General features: G+C 49.1%; 1 protein-coding gene across 5 annotated transcripts in view; it reads left to right on the top strand.

Moving 5' to 3' along the window:
* The window catches only part of Klhl29 (kelch-like family member 29), a 304,127-nt gene that overhangs the window by 172,559 nt on the left and 112,533 nt on the right, over positions 1–19,035 (top strand). The window lies entirely within an intron of this gene.

Raw genomic sequence — 19,035 nt, 5'->3', positions numbered from 1 at the left:
TAAACTGGAAATCCTCACAGATGCCTGCAAAATAAATGTATGAGGACCTCTTTTTCCTTGTGGTCAGGGGCATTCAGGCTGAGACATTCCCATCACCCCTTGGAGCTCAGCCTTTGAACATAAATCTGGCTAAGAAACAGCAGAGTCGCCTGTGTTGGAAGCCTGAGGAAAGCTTAGAAGGGCTGGGAAATCGGCGTTCAGAGTACCAAGCACCTAGGGCTTGACATTTATGAGCACCGGGGGCTGTCGGGCTTGGAAACATAAAAAATGTGTCTGCCCAGGGGTACACCTCAGCTTCCCAGGGAATGCTTCTCTTGAGGGGGATGACCTGGGGTCCCCATAGACGTCGTGGGAGCAACCATCAAGCCTAATGTACAACCCCTGCTATCCTGCAGTTCTAGGATCTGGGAATGATGATGGAGAAGCCCTTTCAGGTCTCCTGTCCCTTGTATTCATGTTAGAAATCAAGGCTACAGAGCAGTGTACTTGGGAGAGCAGCTCCAACCCTTTTCGTAGCTCATTTCCTGACTGTGGGTGATTTTCAGCCCCAAGGCCATGGCTTGATCCACCAACAAGTAGTCTTGATTTCCCTCGTGATAAATTATCGGGTCAGATAAAGCATAGTGAGACAGCTTGCGCGTGTTAGTACCGAGCTAATGGCTTCTGCCTGCACCTTGAGTCACGTTTACACTGTGGATTGTATCTTCATCGACTTAAAACCCATCTGTCAGTCACAAAAGTGTGTACAGAAATGAGAAATGTCACCTCTCCAAAACACCCATTTCAAGACTGCCTTTTGGAGAGGGCAAACCTAAGTGGTTGAACTTCAGTTTTTGACTAAAGAAGGTGTGTTTTACCACATTTCTAAAAGATAAGTCAGGACAAAAGGCGGAGAGGAATTACAAAGTGGAGGCACAACAGACAAGAGTCGTAGGGTGTATACGTTAGTTTTGCTTCATAACAATGACTTTTAGACTTTGTGGCTTGATCTCCCGACAAGTTTGAGGGTACCGCTACAGCTGGCTCAGCTGGGTTCCAGTGATGAGGTTGCCCTGCCCCTCTATCTATGCCTTGTGGTTGGTCAAGCCAGGGACCTGGTTCTCGGCATGACTTCCATCCGTCTGGCTCAGCCTCGTTCACAGGGTGCTTTGGGTTTTTAAAAGCAGCAAGAAGTCAAGGCTAATGCCCAGGTGCTGTTCTAGCCTTGATGTGGAGCTAAAACCCCATCATCGGTCAAAGCCAGAGTCCAAGAAAGAGGGAGAAAGACTATGGAATCATGTTACTGTTACAAGAAGTAGGCATCCTAGATACTGACTGGTGATCACTTTCATGACGTAACCTAAGTCCCCAGCACATTTTATTTTTGTCAACATTTTTATCGATCCTTTGGGAATCTCTTATCATACACACTGATCACACTCACTTCCCAGTCTTTCCATGTCTGCCCTACTACATATGTGACACACACACACACACACACACACACACACACACACACACACACTGCCGCCAAAATGAAAATGAAAATGAAAAGGAATTCAATTTGTGCTATCTACGTACTCACTGGTGCATGGTCAAACTCTCAGTGGCCTGCCCCTTAAATAGAGCTGAGTCTTCTCCCTCCCACACTTCTACCAGAAGCCACCAGTTGTGGAGAGCTACAGGCACTTCCATAGCTTCCTGTTTAGACTGTTATTTTATGACGGGAAGGGTTGTCCCAGAAGCCTTCCATGTCTCTTTCTCAACTGCCCAACACATTTATTTAGGCAAGGTTATCTGCCCTCTAGCTTCTGGTTAAGGCTTTTTCTGCCCCGGGCAGAAAGCTAGAATCTACTTAATATTCCCACCACCTTGCCTGAGATAGGGTGTCAAGCTAAGTCCCTCAGGACTTAGACGTCCCAATGTTACGTCCTTCCTACACAGGACACTGCTGAAGAGGTGTCAGACACACAGAAGGAGCTATGCTGCTAAGAATCAGCCTGATCCCTTGGCTTCTAGGGGACAGACCTTAAAGGAGCATTTACCACATGAACCCACAACTGGGCCAAGATTTTTCCCCTTATCCTGAAGGCCATATTTGACCCAGTCACTGTCCCCAGGGTTAGAGAGACACAGGGATACTTCTGTCCCTGGGACATGGACAAACCTACCTAAATGCTAACCTCCCAGTATGGGGATGATGATGTTGCTACTGTTTCAGTTGGTTGGTTTCTTTTCTTTCTTTTTATTTGTTTTGATGTTTGTTCAGTTGTTTGTTTGTTGAGATAGGGTCTCAGTCTGAACCCCAGGCTAGCCTGAGTCTCTGTGTGGTTCAGACTGGCCTCAAAGTCACCGCGGTTTTCTTGCCTCGGCCACCCAAGAGCTAAGAATTACAGGCATGTACCTCCATTCCTAGCCTGCTGATTTTAAATTAAAATAAAAACCACCCGAAGGAGATGCCCTTCATGGGCTTGTCCGCATGGAAACTCACAGAGGGAAACATTCTTTCAGGAAGATTTTGGGAGGAGAGGGAAGTCAGGAAGGCCAGCTAGCAACGTGACACAAATGTTCAACAGCCTCAGATTCAGAGTCTGATGCCACTTTCCCCTGATAGAGTGGATCTGATACATTCTCCCCCATTCTCCCAACATGGCCCCTTCTCCCAGCAGGATTTTGGGAATAGCATCCTTCAAGATCCACACAGATCTACTTCTCATTCAGTTATAACGCTCAGTGTTTCATTTAATTACATTGCAATTAAACTTTTTTTTTTCCCCTCACTGCACGAGGACAGCATTTTAACTACATTACGGGTCAAATGGGCTTTGGAGGACTAACCTGGAAGTCTCATCGCCATTTGTCACATTTGGTTTTTTCAAAGGGAAACAATGTTGCAAAATCTAAACAGCCAAAGCACGAATGAACTTTCAGAGCCCAGCCCATTTGTTACAGGGAGCTGTCTGCAGGGCCAAAAATAACCCAGGGAAACAAATACCAGGATGGCTTCTGACACTTAGGTGTCATTTCTTCTCCACTGGCCCCACAGAGTCCCCTCCATCAGTGAGGGAAACATGGTGTGTTGACTTGTGTTGTGACTTCCCCTCTCTGGAATCCATGGATCAGAACTTCATTTTCCTCTGGTAAATAAGGAGCCCTGAGAACTGGGCCAGGCGTGTGGGCAGGGCACCAGGATGTATCACACACCCCTCCTCTGCTTCCTGGAGAAAGTAAGTGAATACTGTGTAGCCGTCAGCACCAAGAGGAGGAGGAGGCTATGTAGCTGGGTCTGGAGCTAGATGCTTATGTAGGAGGCAGAAACTAATGTGTCCCTGAGCCTGACTCAAATGCAATCTACTGGCTACTATCCACCTCTGGGAAACTGCTCCTACTGGCACCCACACCACCTCCCGAGGCTCCAAGTGTCTTGAGTTACTCAAACAGCATGTTCCTCAAATCATGTCCTCTTTGTTCTGGGGGTAGGTTAGCACAGGTTAGCTTTGTTTCCCATTGGCTATGTGAGGTAGGTCAGTACCTCCCAATGCTCAAGGTGAACATTTTTGACAAGAGGATGTAACCAGAGTGCCTAAGGTATCTAGCCCTGGGCTACAGCACTGACATCTTATACAGTCATCCCTGCTAGCCTATAAGGACTTCATACTTGAGGTTCACCTGACTAAGGGCCAGACCAGCACAGAACACAATCTCAGTTGTTGACCTGCTACTTAGAGAATCCTGGCTTCAGGTCAGAAGTGGCCCTCTGGCAGGTGGGAGCGATAGGATGTGGGGGTGATATGGTAATGGGCTCAGGGGTGAGCCGAGCTAGAAACAATTCTAGGCCTGAAAAGACACTGTCCTTGACTGTGGCAGATGTCACTGATCCCCTGCCTAGCATCTGTTCTTTCTCCATCCACCCTCCTAGTGGAACTCTTTCTGGCTCAGCTTCTAATGCCTACGTCTCAACAACTGATCAACTTCTGGTCCCAGCTGGGATTACAATGACTCCGAAGGAGGTGTGTGATCCTATTGTTGCTGCCCATTTTGAGTTCTGAAAGAGTCGTGTGACCCTGTTCTGGCCAATAGATCCTGAGGAATTCTGGGAGAGCTTTTCTTGCCTCTAAGGAAGAGTCCCAAGAAAAATAAAAAATAACTCCTACCTCTGGTCATGTCAATTCTGGAGGTGAGATCTCGGCTTGCTGTGGCCATCCACCTGAGGATGGAGCCAACACACAGGAAGGGAAAATGGCAGGAGCATTCCAGAAACCTGACACGAGAGCCATGGTGCCAGCGTACCTCAGGGATTCTTGTATACATAGACTAAGAAATAAATAGGTGGAAACCACCTTTGTTCTAGGGGCAGCTCATAAGGAACAGTTAGGAGTCCATCCCTTCACCTGCCAGACCTCACCTGGCTCCTGGGTCCCTAAAACAGCTGCAGCAGCCGCTGTGAGCACTCTCTCCCTAGTATCCACCCACGAGTACTTACTGCTGCATGCAGGAAGTTTACTCCCAAATACTTCCCACAATGCCAACAGCCATAGCACGGTTTTGCTGTTCTCTTAATCTTACTTTTAGGCCCTCTGAGAATCAGCTTGTGTCTGAGGAAAATCCCCCAACACCACACACACACACACACACACACACACACACACACACATGCACACACACACTCACATGCACACACACTCACATGCACACACACTCACATGCACACACTCACACACATTCACATGCGCACACACACTCACATGCACACACTCACACACACTCCCATGCACACACACACTCACATGCACACACACACTCACATGCACACACACTCACATGCACACACTCACACACACTCACATGCGCACACACACACTTACATGCACACACACACATGCACACACACTCACATGCACACACACTCACAGACACACACACACTCACACAGGGCTACAATTCTTGACGCTATGCAGATCTCTCGAAGCCCAGGGACTTTGCACTTGCTTGTTCTTCTTTCGAATCATAATTCCTTCACTTGTCTGCCCAGAAGATTTCTTATTCTTTCTACCACTGGCAGCCTAAGTATGACCATGTCCGTGGTGGGAAATTTTGCTAGTATTTCTCTCATTCCCATAACGGCGTTGCTATGGTGCTATTAGAATAGCTGTGTAATACATGTCCTCTTGACTCCTTACTAAACGTAAGCTCCAGGCGAGACTCGGCACGTAGGGGTTCTCAGTGCCTGTTTGAGAACAGAATGAATGAATGCATTGATTCACTCAGACGCCTCTACTGTTGGGTAAAGGAAGATGATTATTTTTTACGTCATCCTTTCCTTTCTGTTAATGTAAGGACCGTGGTGGAGCAGCCATCGTTCAAACAAAGAGTGGTTTCTGGGGATGCTCATGATGAGGATGAGGAGGGCAGAACCACCACGTGTCGAGCTGCGTGGCTCGGGGTGGGTACTGCACTCAGGTGGTGTGGTGGTGTTAGCAGTGTGCATTTCAGACCACTGAAGCATCTCCTTTCTCTAGGTCCTCCATTTCTCCCACGGCGTGTGGGATCCTAGTGTTATAACCTTTTCCTTTAAGCCTTTACATTTTCTTCTGGTGGTGAACTGCAGCTTTGTAAATCTCTCTTTTTCTATGTGGTGTGTGTGTGTGTGTGTGTGTGTGTGCGCGCGCGCACATGCGTGCGCACATGTGCGCGCACAAGAGTAAATCTGTGAGAGTGGGTCCAGGTGTCTGTGTCAGTATATTTTGCTCCAAGATGTTACTCAAGGCTGGCTGGCCAGATGCTATGCTTCTGGGCTTCAGTAGCTTGGTTCCAACATGAGTTAGTAGCTTGGAATGTAGGGAAGCACTCCTGAGGAGTGGGCTTCAAGATGGCCCATCCTGGGGGAGAGCTTCCTGGGCAATTGTCAGGAATGTCCTCCATGAGGAAGCACACGGACCCAGCAGGTGATGGATGGTCCAGAGGAGAAAATCTCTCAGCTCCCCCATTTGCTCTTCCCCAACCATAGCAACTCCAGAGGCACTTGGCTCCCACTCACAGTTGGCGCAGTAGGAGAACCAGGCCATGAATCAGGAGTGCTCTGGAGAGTGCTGGAGTCATCAAGGACTAAAGGACTGTATTCAAAATCAGTGCCTCCATCACTGCCAAGGGCCTCAGCTGTACTGGGGGTTGAGGGGTGGTTACAACCTCACCCTCTTCAAGAGGCTCCCTGGCAGTGATCTTACAAACCATCTTAGAAACTGATTAAGGGTGACACCCAACCAGCCAAGTCCCAAAATGTGCCCCTGGGTTTGTTCCATTGTCTTCTTCTCCGTCACGAGTGTTTGAGTGCTTGCTACAAGCTAGCCACAGTTCCCAGAGAGTCTTGCCTTTCGTCACTGTGTCCTCACAACTGTATGAGTTCAGTGCCATAATTGTTCTTATGTAATATCTGGGACGTCCCTTGATATTCAGGGTTACATGGCCAGCAAAGGGACACCTAAGGCCTCCATATGCAAGTCCTGCATTTGAGTCGCGATACAATGACTGCTCTGATTAGGGTAGAATCTTCGATTCTGTTGATGAGAAGGAAGCAGTGGGGGAGGGAAGATACAATATCCAGGTACTAGAATCTTGTCTTCTACCCAAACACACCCAGCCAGGAATACCTGACCCGGCAAAGGAACCAACTTCGTGCCCCACCCTTACCTTCCGTCAGAAATATGCTGAGGGTATGCTTTTCATTCCCTCAAAATATTAGGCTGGGGAAATTATATTGGGCAAAATATATTGCGCCCGTAATTCATATTAATGGGAATTCAATAGTGGCAACTTGTCATCTGCTAAGATTAGGGGAGAATGTTGAGAATATTGTATTATAAAGGCATTAAAGCACGTCGTGAATTAGACTTCATTACAGCGCATCGTGTTCCTCGTAAATAATTGGGGAAGTTAACCGGTGTTTGAGATTGGGGCTGATCCGTTTCTGAGACCCCAGCCGTTTCCCTCACCAGGCTGACAAAGTCTGTCGATCTGACAGTCCTTCAGGGGAGATGTGCACCTGGCAGGTCTGCAGGCAAAATGAGCGTTTTGCTTCCTCCCAGCAGAAATTAGTAACTGCCACATCCAACACTAGACTATGGGTTTCTCTTGCCAAATCTTCCCAAGTCCAGATATCTCATGTCCCTTGCCTCCCATCCTAGAACAACATTAGTTTCACGGTTGGCATCCAGGTGGGCTCTGAGAGCGTCACAGAGTTAGCAGCTGCCTCTCCACCACATGCCCACCTCCGGGACCCTGAGTTATGAAGACTTGAGATCCAAACAAACCCACAGGCAGGCTATCAGTCATGTACCAGCAGCTTCTCCATCCCTGGAGGACGGACTCTGGTTGGCCAACACCCGTTTTCTGGTTGCTCCCCAGCCCTGCTATCCTAGCCCACTAATCCCTGGCTGTCCCTGTCTATGTGCTTTGATCCCGTAGGCTCTGACTGAAAGGTGGCCTGAAGTTTCTCAGGATGCTCCCCTGGGATCCTCAAGTTTAGCTCAGGCTCCATAAAAGATACCACATGACTCCATCAAAGACAGGCATAGCTCCCTGGATGGGACCAGGTTCTGTCCTTCATTATCAAGTCCACGAACTTAGGTTGGAGCAGAGGTGGACACCCATAGACAGCCTGCATGGAGGTTAGGAGAGGGAGTCAAGGCTGTGCACTCATCACAGTCTTCGGTTTTCACTGTTCAGAATACACTCTGATTGACATCCTAATCCAGGGGCTCCAAGAGATCTGGGTCTACTGTGAAACAGAAGGACACTGGTAAATGGCACATTTCCACCTTGTCGTGTTGGTTGTCCCACAATTTCCCCCTTGTCTTTTGTCTGATGATGTGCCTGAGGGCTAGAAAAGGAGGAGGAAGAGAAGGGGGAGGGGAGGAGGAGAAGGGGGAAGGGGAGGGGGAAGGAGGAGGAGGAGGAGAACGGGAGGCAGCATTGATGCCTGGAAGGCAATCAGGTCCAACAAGTTATCTGTATATACACATAGCATGAAAAGATCAGTTGGTCAGCCCACCACATCAGCCAGGCCCAGTGCGGATGCCAGTTGCACACCAGTTATAAACATTAATTAGTACACCTCTGTCTACACAGTGATGGGTTAGCAGCCCTGACCAATCAAATGACCCAAGCCTGAATCCTCATTCTGTGTCCTCTCCATGTGACTTTAGCCTGTTAATTTCCTCTCTCAGCTGCCCGGTTTCCTCTCCTCTATAAAAAGAAATCACGGTCCTGCCGGTTCCGTTGAGTTGCAGAGGTTCTTAAATAATTTAGAGCTGTGACAATAGTGTCTAAGATGTGCTCTGTGCTCTGTTATTTTGACCATGGCCTTCTTTGTGTGACCTTCTCCTCTCAACTCATCTGTCTCCCTCCAGAATGTAGGTCCTTGAGACAAAAGACCTTGTCTTCGTAGGTTTTTGAATTGCTCAAACCTCACACTTGCCTGTCAGGCGCTCGGTAAATATGTGTTCAATGATCACGTTGAATTGTGGGTAGAAGGTGTAGTCATGGAAATTCATTCGACTCACACACACACACAATAAAAAATAGCTATGCACTTCTGAAGTTGTATTCAGCCTTTCCTCGGTGGTGGTCTCATTTCTGAGCAGCTCCATGGCTGCCTCTTGTTCTCCCTGTGACATCATGGTGGCGGCAGCCAATTTTCTACAGCTAAGTCAAATCCATACAGGAACACACATACCAACACCACCTGGTTAAAGGAATCCCAAGCTAAGGCATTTTTCCAAAGCAACTGCTATACTCCCATGAAACGAGGGGTCACCCACTCTCTCCCCCATCTCAAATCCAGAACCTGTGTCCTCAACAATCCTCAGTTCTGACCCATGTTCTGTGTTAGTGGTTGTGATTTTAGTAGTGTGTTCTTCTTTTCTTCTGTCTTGTTATGTAAAAGCATTTACCAAGACAGGTACTGTGTCAAGAGCTTTACACATTTCGTCTGAGATCTTACAACAAACCAAGTGGTGAGTGCCCTCATTAACACTGAGAAACCGAGGCTCAGAAAACCTGGGAGCTTGCTCCGTGTTGTAGCTTTAAATACATGGGACATGAGGTTTGAACTCAGAATAAGTCCCTCAAACCCCATGATTCTAGTTTCAAAATCTTTTCCCTGAAACCCATCCAAGGTAAAATGCCCAGAGTCCAGCTCTGTGTATCACCCTACACTATGGTTTCCCACTATATGCCTGGTTCAGGGACCAGGCCTGCTACCCACCTAGCTATGTAATCCGGAAGGCATCTCACCTTGACTCCTCCTACTCCCTTTCCACCCTCACTTTGGCAGGACAACCTCCACTATTTCAGCAGGCTGTCATCCATTCCGTTTCTCCTCCTGCTACGCAGTTCAGGTCCCCGCTGTGTCTCACCAGAGGGACAGAGAGACTCTCCCAGCTTCCTATCTTCCATCAATCTTCTTTATCTCCTAATTAATATATTTGCACTCACATCCCTAAGCCTTGTCTCTCACCTCTGCCCAGGCACATGCGCACACTCAAACGCACATGCACACATAGACCCTCCCAGCTGGATACCAGCTGCACGCATCCACTTCTCGCACAGGTGAGCCGTAGCAAACGTGTCCAATAGAAAGATGTGAGGTAGAGCATATGCCGAGAAGCACGTAAGTCGGGAAGCCTGGGTTGGTTGCTTCACCGTCCTGCGATCTTACTCATCTCAAAACCGAGGAAGTTTGGGTGTATTCAAGAAATGCTAAGCAAGGGGCTGAGGATTTAGCTCAGTGGTAGAGCGCTTACCTAGGAAGCGCAAGGCCCTGGGTTCGGTCCCCAGCTCCGAAAAAAAGAACCAAAAAAAAAAAAAAAAAAAAAAAAGAAATGCTAAGCAAAAAGTGGAGTCTATCACTGGGCCAACGGTCAGGAGACAACAGCTGGTGGTGCTGGTGGTGACTGTATGTGAGTTACAAGTCTTACCTTATGAATACATTCCTTTGAGAGGCAGACGTCTGAGAAAATGGAAGGCGTGAGCATTCAAGGACTCGCTGGTGCTTCCTGTTCTTGGGATGGCATCAACTTATCTCTTGTGCTACGGTCCAGCCCCACGCAGCTTTGGCCTTTCCTAGTTTACGGCTGCTCTTTACTCTGGTCTTCCTCTCCTAGCCCACCCTGTCTTCCCTTCTACCGTCTTGGATTCTTCATCTTTTTCTGATTTCAACCAGCCTCCCTATTTCCGTCATTTAGCAGGTTACCACAACTGACCTCTAGGGGCTTGTGTGAAATCAGCTTTAATGCTAGAGAATGACTTCATTTGTAGCATGGAGACACTTTACACAGTGGGGACACACATGCACACCTATGGTGCCAACAAAGCATGGAGCCCTTCCTTGGTGCCATCGTTCACCAGCGGCCTCGTCCAGGAACGATTTTGCCTCGTCTACCTCCTCCTCCTTCTCCTCCTCCAGCCTTCCCACCTCAGCAGTTTGTTCATCCAAGCAGACCACAAAATGAGGAAGAAAAATCTTTTTAGACTGGAAAAAAATAGGGCTGCTGCTGTTTTATGGTGGGGTGGTTTATGGTTTTCAAACATTTTAATTAGTTTCATTTTTTAATATAAATGCACCCTGATGTTTCGTGCAGGAAGGGCACCATTCTTAAAGTCTCCGAAATAAAGTAGGAAAGTGATGGATTGGCTATTAAAGCGTCACACTCAGATGTGTTATTATTATTATTGTTATTTAACATTTCTAAGCCCCAGCACTGAGCTAAGAGTAGGTGAGAGGGCCCAAGGTTCCTACAGTTCAGGGAATGGAGTGGAGGGTTTGGTGGGCTGGCAACAGCTTTGTCAGCTACCTGGGTTGTTTCCCACCATGGGGACCTTCTCGGAATGCCAAATGCCGATGGAGGGAGGTCTGCACTCCACGTTACATCTGTGTCCACCTCACTTGTGAGTTCGCTGAGGTCTCTCAGTGCCCAGTCTCACTCAGATAAATAACAGAGCTGTATTTTAGGGTGAGCCCCTTCCAAAGAGATTGGACTCATCTTTCTAATAGTTAAATGAATGACAAAGTGGAGTGTGGGTGCTCCCTGTGTGGTAAATGGCTACATTGTAGTAGATTAAATATTAACCGCTCAAGCTTCATCCACCTAGGATCTTTAGTCATGACCTTAGTGCGTCTACCCTGCTGACCTGGCTCAGTGGTCAGGCCCATCTTCCTCTAAGCTTTGAAAACCAGAAGGGAGAGTGCCCCACCACCCTCCTCTCTCATGCATGCTGTTCCCAGGACTGTCAATCACCCATCAAAGGCTCACTTTCAGATATTTCTGTTAGAGCTGGGGTTTTGACAGGTCTAATTGAGGCCACACCTACAAGGCTAGGCCTTCTAAAACAATACAAGTGGACTGATGTATTCACTAATGGAAGATACCATGTACAGCCAGAGGCAGAGATTGGAGTGAGGCCATCAAAAGTCCAGGAACTTCTGGAGGTACCAGAAGCCCATAGGAAGAAATCATTCTTCCTGAAATCTAGCCTAGCCAACTCCTGGATTTTGGACTTCTGGCCCTAAAGCCATAAGAGAACCAACCTCTGCCCTTTGAGGTACCCAGTCTATGGTCCTTCATTGCCCAAGGTCCTCCTGAGTGGGGCCATGAGTTCAAGCCCAGAGCCAATGGCCTGCAGGCCTGCCCACTGCTGGGTAGAAAGAAAACACCTTCAGCCTTTCTCTTCACGTAGAATGTTTTCACTGTGTGCTTCCTGGAACATATGAACTCCAGTCTGGCAGCCTTCCAAAGGGCAATTAAAACAGAAAGAAATCTGCACCACTAGCAAATACCCCTCGCTACCCACAGCAGTGTCCCTCAGGAAATGCCGAGGGCTTGTACACCACCTCTATGTTCAGAGTCTGCCAAAGGGTACGGAGTGGGGAGTCAAGGGTGAGACTTCCCCACGGCCTCCATTTACAGCAAGCCCTCAGTGGGATTCCTTGCTGTATCAGAGAAAGAAAACGAGCATCGCTAGTCTTGGATGCCCTTTTGAATTGGGAGAGCCACCAAGGACGTTCTTGAAATCAAAACACCACAACAGACCAAACAAAAAGTCCAACTACTGACCATTTTCCTCTTGTGACCATGGTCATTCATAAGAACATTCTCTCCGTCACCATATCTGCTTCTTGGTATCATTGGAATGGAAAAAATATTTTATAATATATATATAATATATACATGGCAGACTGTGACTGTGACACTCTTTCCGTTAAGCATTTGTCCCGAGTGGGCTGTTTCCAGCTGCTCTACTGTAGTTACCACAGGAAGTACGTCCATGATCCAGAGTGAGCCCTCTGTGGTGCGGAAGGCCTTGGCATACCCACATACCTGCCTAGAGGAAACTGGACCCAAATGTCAGCCAAGACTTACGGGCCTATGGCAGAAGATGTGGGATTCCGAGCAGACTTCTGCCGACCCCTAGCATCTGTGATGCGGCTTTACCCAGTGCCCCTGAAGTCTGGGCATGGAATTAGAGTGCAGTTGACTTGTTTGCCCAGCTGCTGCTGAACCCGGTGCCGTAGTAGGGCGGTCGTCATCGCCACTCGAAGGGTATTTGTCTTTAGTCACTCAGGGATAGCCAGCAGAGCTGTGCACGGTGCCCTGAAGGAAGGCATCACACGCGTGCACACACACACACACACACACACACACACACACACACACCTGCTTTGCCCATTAGGGGTTAGAATGCAGAAGCCCTGGGTGTGGGGAGGCCTGCATTTGCACAGCATCAATGCTTCTCAGCGTTCACACTGATAATTTAAGTATTGGAGGTAATGTAATGATTGAGTTTCTCTGGGGGACAGTGAATTTTGTCCACACTGTTAATTCCAAGCTGACCAAACTGAAGCAAAGCTTTCAATGTGCTGTGGGCACAGAGGCCAGAAGAATTACCGGGGTTAGGGGATAGATAAGAATTCGAGGAAGGAGCATTTTGTCTAGAAAGAAGATTGGTGTCGTGGTTCAGTCAATAACGTAGTTGCCTTGCAAGGGTGTGGTCCTGAGTTAGGTCCCCGGAACCCACATTAACAAAAGAGGACATGGTGGCACACACCTGTGACCCTAAGCAGCAGAGATGAGAAACAGGAAGAACAATCCCTGGGGCTCACGTTCCAGCTATACCCTCACCTACCTGGCCAGTGAGACCTTCCGTCTTCAAAATCAAGGAGGGCAGTGCTTGAGGAAGACTACCTGAGGTAGTCCTCTGACATGCACACACACGCTTACACATATATATGTCTGCATGCATACATGTGCATGCATACATGTGCACTCTTGCATGCATACATGTGCACTCTTGCATGCATACTTGTGCACTCGTGCATGCACACATGCACTCACACCAATATACACCACAACACACACACACAACACACACACACACACACCAATATATACACACCACTACCACCAGAGGAAGACACACGTGCCAAAGATGCCAAGCAGGTCCTCAGCGAAGCTCAGGAATGAGGGAATAACTGGGCTTAGTCAGCCTAATCGGCAAGCAGCCGCTCTAGGAGGGGAGCCCGGAAAGGTCAGGGCGCTTCTCCCAAGTGCTCTGCAACATGGCAGCTGAGATGGGCGTAAGAAAGGAGATAGATGGCAGGCAGCAGGATCCCTTCCTGAAAGATTCTTGGAGTCTAGTAGTGATAGCGACAGCTCACTGCTAACCAGGAGATTTATGTGACAAGATTATCGATGGTATTAAGCACATTTAGAAGAGAGGATTAGACCTACTTCTGGGTCACTTCGATGCCACCAGGCCCCGGTCTGGCCAGTGTGTTAACAGATGGATGGCTGACTGCTGGCTGCTGGCTGCATGGAGGTGAAGCTAAACATTTGCTCAGTCACAGGAAGGGGGCGGCTCAAAGGAGTTCAAAGCCAGGGGGCGGGGGGGGGGGGGGGCGGGATGGCTAAGTTCAAACCCAAGGGAAGGCTCTGGCTTCAGTCTTTGCCAATGCTGTCTCTTCCACCCCTCTCTCTCTTCTCCCCAGCTTCTCACTCCTTACCCACCCCTGCCAGCCTGCCCAGATTCTTGGCTTAGTGAACTCCCTCACCAAGTGGAGGGACCCATATGTAAGTGGGAGCAAAACGTTGGGGGAGGGGACGGCAGCATTTGGGAGGCTTCAAGGAGTGACAGGAAGGAGACAATGCCAAGCCACCAGCCGCCCTCCCAGAAATGAACTTCTAGCTAGGCATCGAAGCCCTCAACTCGGGAGGAGGAGCGGCTTTGCCATGGGAAAGAATTTAAAATTAGACCAAGCACAGAGCTCAAGAGGATATGCGGCTGAGGCCACGCCTCGTGACCCTCGGGGACAGTGGCTGACATGTGGCCCCCATAGGCTTCTTCCACCTTTTGGCCAGCTAAGAGACAGAACTCTGTGGGACAGGATGGGGACAACTGACCCTCCCCCAACAGCACAGACTTGGGGGTTGTTAGGAGAACTCATGAAGTGACTGTTGAGTAGGACTTTCACGGGCAGTGACCTCAGGAAACCTCGGGTTTATTTTTAGATGTACCAAACTACATGCAAAATAACATTTGCCATCTGAAAGGGTATAGTGCAGTATGTTGAGAAGGTCCCCATGACTGAGGCCACGACTGCTGCCTAGTTCCAAGCGATCTTTTTACTGAAAAGGAAGTTCTATCCACAAGGTGCAGCTGTTTCCCAGCTCCTACCTTGGTGGAAGGGTCCTTGCTGTCAAAAAGCATTATGTGGGCTTGGGGGACAGCTCCATGGAAAAAGTGGCTACCCCACAGGCACAAGTACCTGTATTTGACCCCCAGAATTCATGGTGATGCCTCTGCCTGAACTACCAGTGACAGAGACAGGAGACTCTTGGGGCTACCTCAGACTAGTCAGAGAACCTGTCTCAAAAAACCTGTTCCAAGAAACCCCTCCAAAGATTGGCTTCAAGCTCTACGCATGTGCTTGGACCATAGACACATACAAGTGTGTACAAGCACGGGTACACACACACACACACACACACACACATGCACGCATGCACACGCACACACACGCACACACATACACATACACCCACTTACATGCACACATATACACACACATGCATGTACTCACGCACGCGCACACACACAAAGGATCATGGACTGGCCTCAGGAAATAGTCACTTAGCCAATATGATGAGGGGATAATATCTTGTGCTTGAGGCATCTGCTGCTCCCCTCAGTGTCCTGCAGCCACTCGCCAGACGGAACATCGCTCTCTTAGCAAACATGATACTACATTTAGTCTAAACTCCACAATCTCCTTCCTCCCTGTGACCCCAGCCCCTAAAGCCACCCCTGTAACAATGAGCCTCAGTCACATACACCGGACAGAAGGACACCAGACCACTAATTTGGTGGCTGCTCTGTCCCCTCTCATCGTTTGGGGGACAGAGCTCCTTGTCCTCATGTTGTCATACGTTTGATTCCCTGCACAGAAAGATGTAAAACTCAGACCCGAAAGAAAAGGCCGTTCATGTCGCTCCTTTTAATTAGCCGCACTGTTAAATGGCTGCAGTTTTGCACGGCGCTTCCCTCGCAGCATGCTGAGACTCCAGTGGTGCTCCTAACCCAAGCGTCTCTCCCCTCCTCTCTCAAAGGCCAATTTGCTCTTTTTTTTTCCCTAAGACATTTTCCTTTTCCTGCTCTGCCGTTTGGAGAGATTTGTGTATATAACAATGCTGTGTTCACAAAGGTTAGTGTGTGGTGTGTGGGGACGGGGGCGCCACTAATCACTGATGGAGGGGGACAGGAAGGATCCATGACTCTACCTCATAGTCTGAAGAAATCCCCCCTCCTCTCGCTCTCTTACAAGGAGACAGGAGCAGGAAGACCTCTCCCTCTCCCCCTAGCCTCCCTACCTCCACCCCCATCCACCCTCTGCTCCCTGGTGGGACCTGGAAAGATCAAAGGGACAGATGACAGTGCTTGGTACCCATTTGTCACTCCATTGGAGGGAACCAGTCGCAGTGTTAACCGTCAGGCCCAGTCCCATGTTTCATGAATATTTTAGACTGTTTGCTGGCAGAATTCTAACTGCACCGTGTCCTCGGCAGCCTACGTGTCCCCCATATTCCAGAGTTTAATCGGAGCTCTGGGGGAAGGAAACATTCACCATTAGCTTCCTTTATTATCCTAAAACATGCCGGCTAAGCTGTTCCGTGTCCAGGGTCTAAAAGTCTGTGTGGTCCTCCTCAGCGCTGCTCCTCCTTGAATCCTGACACGTGGGAGGGCAGGGGAAGTGGCTTTGTTTTTATTGATTGATAATTTAGGGGCTCAGGATGGGACAACCTGTATGCTACACACTCTCTCTCTCTCTCTCTCTCTCTCTCTCTCTCTCTCTCTCTCTCTCTCCCTCCCCCTCCCTCCCCCCCCTCTCTCTCATCCCCCTTCCCAACCCCTGGAATTTCCCCCCCTCAGGTGGTTTCTAGCAGGTTTTTTTTTTCTGGATTCGTTTTCTAGAATGGCTCCTGCCCTGCCCGCTACACCCAGACCATACCTGTCCAACATTTCCTACGGTGGCCCACACAGCCTATCAGTGTCACAGTGACCTCTTCTAATTTGGCCCCCATTCCTAAGAGTGCCCCCCAGTGCCAGAAAGTTCCCATTTTCATGTCACAGGCTCTATACTCGTTGGGGACAAAGTCCAGAAAAACCGACTTGTCAAAAAGACAAATGTCTCCCCCTCCTTGTCTGAGGGAAAGGCACCCTGACACAGTTGGGGATAGGCCTCAGTACCACAATGGCCTCTACTTGTCCCACCCTAGTCCACAGGGATACCCACACACTGGGGGTCTTGTGGGCATCCCCTGGGGGACTTAGTCCTTGTAGCCATGGGCTACACTAACAGGGCAGTCTGTTGGCTGTGTGTGGTTTTCTCTTCACAGAGATAGTGGTTCTCTCAGCCTCTCCCCAGACTTCTGCCCTAGATGTCCCAGTTGAGCACTGTGACCCAAGTACCCTCAGGCCCCTGAGGGGTTCATCTCTTAGGCAGACCTTCAGACATACCAGCCGTTATTGATTCTGCTTCTCCAGAACTGTGGCCAAGATTTGTATCTTTAACCAACTCCCCCAGGACCTCTTATGCACTGAGGTTTATATTCAGGGCTCGTCCAGACCCCACTGGCAGAGGCAGAGAGATCATAACTGCACACACACACACACACACACACACACACACACACACACACACCACCCTCCCTCCCACCTCCAGGGAAGCCGGCTCAAGAATGCCCTGGGTAGCATGGCGAAGGGGAGGGCTGTGCCTAAAGGCAGGTGCTTCAGGCTCTGGGTCTCCAGCAATATCCTAACTACCCACATTTATGTCCGCCATGGCAGATGGTTTAAGGGTCTGTCTCCTGGTGTCCACCTCCTGGTTACCTGCGAACTCCCAGACTCAAGGTGTGTCTTATTCATCCTCCTGGCCCTGCTGGCTTTGAAACATTGAAGGTTCAATAGTAAATGCCTGCCGAATTTAATGTAATCAAATTGCTGGGTTGAGGCAGAAAGTGTGTGTACTGGTAGACATTGGTTCCCCATCCCGGGCCCAGGACTGGGCCAGGAGAAGGTAAAAAGGGCCTGACCTGCAGTCTGAAGACCCTACGCCTCCCCTAGTGAAAGAAATATTGATTCTGCTGTTTGTTTTACAAGGAAGCTGTCCCTACAGGGACAGCCAGATCTGGTGCGAGTGAAATGGAAACTCGGAGGAAGGCTGGGCTTGTAGCTGAACTATTAATAGGACTGCCCGAGCCCTGCAGTGCCAAGAAGAGGCTATGTCTGTGTGATGCCCCTAGACAGTGGCTTGGGAGGGCAGAATTATTGGGGGTCCTGCCCTCCATGACTGTTCACCTCAGTTCTGCTCTTTTCTGCAGTCCATGGTAACTTCCTTGACAGGATGCTTTAGTTGGGAGCCCAGGACCCCAGGCAGGAGTACCTGCCACCAGTTTGCCATATCAGAAGGGTCAGCATGCAAAAGGCACATTTGGGATCTGAAGGTGGCCAGGGTTGGGAAGCAAACTTTTTTACTCTGCCTCGGAGGAAATTCTGAGTTCAGCAAAGACGGGCCAACTCAAACAGCTCTGAGTACTGCACAGGGTGGATGTTAACTCTGCCACCCCAGGTCTGAAGATCTTCCCCCAGTTTAAGACTCAACGATCTTTAGAAGGGGGTGCTGATGACATCCAAGAACAGGGCAGAAGAGGCTGCTAGGTACAACTCTACAGCGCTGTACACTTAACAGCTCTCAACAGCCATGCTGGTGCCTACCATATTATGACAGCCTGCAGAGGCACACAGCTGATCGTGGGAGACCTTTGCTGTTCTGCTGAAGAAGGGCTCCCTGTTTAAACCCCTCCCCTTAAAAGACCACAAGCCTCTATGCCAGTGATTCCCAAGCTTCCTAATGCTGAGTGACCCTTTAATACAGCTCCTCTTGGTGTGGTGACCCTGCCCCCCACCATAAAGTTATCTTGTTGCTACTTTAATTTTGCTACCATTAGAAATTGTTATACATTGTAATGTGATTTGTGACCCTGTGGGAATCACCACTTACAGGGTGAGAGCCACTGCTGTACACAGCATCTATGGTGAGCCTGTCTGGGTAGCGGGGTTGTCTTACACCTTTTTTATCCTATATTTCCCTTACAGTTTACCTGCCGTGGTACCCGTGTCGTAGCTCATATTCTGAAGTTGGAATGCAACACTCTAGGCTCTGGTTTCTCTACAAGGCCCTGGTTTGGCTTGGCCCTTTTCCCTGCTCTGTTTGCCCAGCTCTGGCTTGTGTATTTGTGCATTTCATGCTCTGCCTCCAGATTTCCCCAGTTTGTTTCCTGTGGGTTTCGATTTGGGTGTTTTTCATATCTATCCCCCCCACAAAAATATGTGAACTGCTATTCAAGACCTTAAAACTCAGGAAGCCTGGGGTGCAATAAATTCCATCCACACTCCAGGCACGTTGCCCAGGCTCCACATTCCTTTGCAGACCTATTAGAAGGTCTG

The sequence above is a fragment of the Rattus norvegicus genome, chromosome 6, assembly GCF_021556685.1.
Source record: "Rattus norvegicus strain SHRSP/BbbUtx chromosome 6, alternate assembly SHRSP_T2T, whole genome shotgun sequence".
In the NCBI taxonomy this organism is placed as follows: Eukaryota; Metazoa; Chordata; class Mammalia; order Rodentia; family Muridae; genus Rattus; species Rattus norvegicus.
Note: the sequence above shows the minus strand (reverse complement) of the source record. Positions and strands in the feature narration are given on the sequence as shown.